The following is a 3694-nucleotide window of genomic DNA, read 5'->3' as shown; positions in this document are numbered from 1 at the left end:
AATTTTTTGGATAATAATTTCTCTTGAGAGCTCATGATTGGGGCATGAATATAACATTGACTTAAGACTCCCCCAAGCTTGAGCGATGCTTTCTCCTTCGCGAGGCCAAAAATTATATATATAATTACGATCACGATGAACCAGATGCATAGGATAAAACTTCTGATGAAATTCCAATTTCAATCGGTTGTAGTTCCATGATCCAATATCATCGCATAGCCTAAACCATGTCAATGCCTTTCCCTTCAAAGATAAAGGGAAGACCTTCTTCTTGATAACATCCTCGGGCATACCTGCAAGCTTAAATAATCCACAAACTTCATCCACATAGATTAGGTGCAAATCGGGATGCAATGTTCCATCTCCTGTAAAAGGATTAGCTAGAAGTTGCTCTATCATACCCGCAGGAATTTCAAAGTAAACATTTTTAGTAGGTTCAGTAGGTTGCGGAGCAACTCTTTGCTCTACTGGTCGGGGTGAAGATACCCCGAACAAGCCCCTCAAAGGATTACTTTCCATTGTAACAAGTGACAATAAATTTCAGCACACTATATAAATTTTTCCTTACCAAAGGCGCTTCACTCCCTGGCAACGGCGCCAGAAAAGAGTCTTCACGACCCACAAGTATAGGGGATCTATCATAGTCCTTTCGATAAGTAAGAGTGTCGAACCCAATGAGGAGCGGAAGGAAATGACAAGTGGTTTTCAGTAAGGTATTCTCTGCAAGCACTGAAATTATCGGTAACAAATAGTTTTGTGATAAGGAAATTTGTAACGGGTAACAAGTAACAAAAGTAAACAAGGTGCAGCAAGGTGGCCCAATTCTTTTTGTAGCAAAGGACAAGACTAGTCAAACTCTTATATAAAGGAAAACGCTCCCAAGGACACATGGGAATTATCGTCAAGCTAGTTTTCATCACGCTCATATGATTCGCATTCGTTACTTTGATAATTTGATATGTGGGTGGACCCGTGCTTGGGTACTGCCCTTCCTTGGACAAGCATCCTACTTATGATTAACCCCTCTTGCAAGCATTCGCAACTACAAAAGAAGTATTAAGGTAAACCTAACCATGGCATGAAACATATGGATCCAAATCAGCCCCTTACGAAGCAACGTGTAAACTAGGGTTTAAGCTTTTGTCACTCTAGCAACCCATCATCTACTTATTACTTCCCAATGCCTTCTCCTAGGCCCACATAATGATGAAGTGGCATGTAGTGGATGTTCACATAACACCACTAGAGGAAAGACAACATACATCTCATCAAAATATCGAACGAACACCAAATTCACATGACTACTTATAGCAAGACTTCTCCCATGCCCTCAGGAAAAAATGTAACTACTCACAAATCATATTCATGTTCATAAACAGAGAGGTATTAATATGCATAAAGGATTTGAACATATGATCTTCCACCAAATAAACCAACTAGCATCAACTACAAGGAGTAATCAACACTACTAGCAACCCACAGGTACCAATTTGAGGTTTTGAGACAAAGATCGGATACAAGAGATGAACTAGGGTTTGAGAGGAGACGGTGCTGGTGAAGATGTTGATGGAGATTGACCCCCTCCCGATGAGAGGACCGATGGTGATGACGATGGTGATGATTTCCCCCTCCCGGAGGGATGTTTCCCCTGCAGAACAGCTCCGCTGGAGCCCTAGATTGGTTTCGCTAGGTTCCGCCTCGAGACGGCGGCGCTTCGCGCCGAAAGCTTCCTTCTGATTTTTTCCAGGGCAAAAGACTTCATATAACAAAAGATGAGCAGCGGAGGCCTTCTAGGGGGCCCATGAGGCAGGGGCGCGCCCCCACCCTCGTGGATGGTGGGTGCCCCCCCTCTGGTGCTTTATTCGCCCAATATTTTTTATATATTCCAAAACCTCCCTGTGCCTTGTCCTGTGGTGACCGCGTAGCTGGCATGCCCTTTTACGCGCTCTGTGCGCAATGGCCGCATTCAGGCGTCGTTTGCGCTTTGGCCGCTCCTCCCCTCGTCGTCTTCGCGCGCGTGAGCATGTCCAGCGTCTTCACCTCGTCATCGACGTTCCCCTGGACCCCTCTCCCCTCCATCCGCTTCCTCACTAACGCTCGCCGCCAAACGGCCACGAGAGCACAGTTGCCGACATGGCATTGAATGCGCTCGGCCGCTTCCTCCTCGTGACCGTGGCGTCGTCTACCTCTCCGTGAACCTCCCATGTTCCTTACCCGTCGCCTACCGTCATGCTCGGGAGTGTGGCCATGCGTCCGCGGCTCCGGCCACGCCTCTGCGGCTCTGGCCACACGCCCGCGGCGACGCCAGCTTGACCTCCTCCTCCTCCCCTGGCTATATAAGCCCACCCCGAGGCCTCTCAACCTCACCAAGCTTCTTCCCTCCATCGTAGCTTCCTCCCCGACCACCCAAGTGAGCTCGAGGAGCTCTCATTCCCTCCCCCCATTGCCACCGCCGTTGCTCTGTCCCGGCTAAATTCGCTCAAAGCTGTCCTCGTCCTTGTATTCTTCCACCACCAGAGCCCCTCTCTATTCTGGCGACCCTCCCCTGCCGTTTCCCTCATCCTCCGGCGCACCAGGGAGTCTTGCCTGTTGCCGCCCGACGTGGCCGTCCGCTGCGGTCGAAGCTGCTCCCGCTCCCGTCGTCTTCACCAACCGGGAGGCTGACCAGGCGACGCGGCTCGGTCCCCCGAGCACGTCGGTGTGCCGAGCGCTGCGGGAGGCGGCCGGAATCGCCAATGAGCCCAGTCGGAATCCTCCTCTGCCGTGACCGAACGCTGGCGCGAGAGGTTGAAGGCACTGACCTGACCAGGCGGGCTCCACCGCCCACGGACCCCACTCGTCAGCCGCGCAGCCCGTTGACCCACCCTCGCTTACGTGGATTAGTGGAAACGTATTAACCAGAGTACGTTTTCGCTAATCGAAAGCGTAAGCAGCTGCGGTTGTGGGATGGAATGCACTTTCATTTCACTGAAAGCGTATTTCCTCGAGTGCACGTTCTATTTTTCCGGCTAAGGGCCTGTTTGTGATGGTTTTATTTACAAATGGGTCCCTGGCAGAAAAACTATCATATCTTTTTACTCCCAACTCCAAATGAGGTGATTCCAAAGCCCACTTCTTCGTCTCGTCGAGATATTTCTATTGGTGTTATTTTCACCATGTTTTAGCATTCTAGAAACGACCATTATGCCCTTGCCTTTAATCAGCCCCCTACGAGAGAGAACAGTTTCCAATGATTCTTTTTGCGAGCTTCTCGCACTTTCTTCCGGTGAATCCTTCCACCCCAGGCAAGCCACACCCTCCATTTGCATGATTGCAATGCAGTAACATGGTTTAAATTATTTGAACTTGTTTAAATATTATTTTAGTTACTTGTGATTTGTTCATGGCATTTCTCGGAGTATTGTTTGGTCTTGCTATAACCATGATACTGATTGGTGTTCTAGGTTTAATACTTTGCATCTTATGTGGATGACATATTGCCTTTGGATTCTTAGTGGACATTATGACTATTTTCATGATGGTATTATATTTTGGAGTATTACTTTGAATGTCATGCTGCCTTCGGACTATTAGTGGCTAGAATTGTTTTCATCATGATGCTAGTTGATATTATGTTTTGAAGTATCATTTTAGAGATGATGTTTACATGTGGATCTTAGTCAGATCGCTTGTTCTTGATATTTGAGAAGTAGTA

This window comes from Triticum aestivum, chromosome 2D (genome assembly GCF_018294505.1).
Source record: "Triticum aestivum cultivar Chinese Spring chromosome 2D, IWGSC CS RefSeq v2.1, whole genome shotgun sequence".
NCBI classification, from domain to species: domain Eukaryota; kingdom Viridiplantae; phylum Streptophyta; class Magnoliopsida; order Poales; family Poaceae; genus Triticum; species Triticum aestivum.
The sequence above is the reverse complement of the archived record's forward strand: the minus strand, read 5'-3'. Positions refer to the sequence as shown.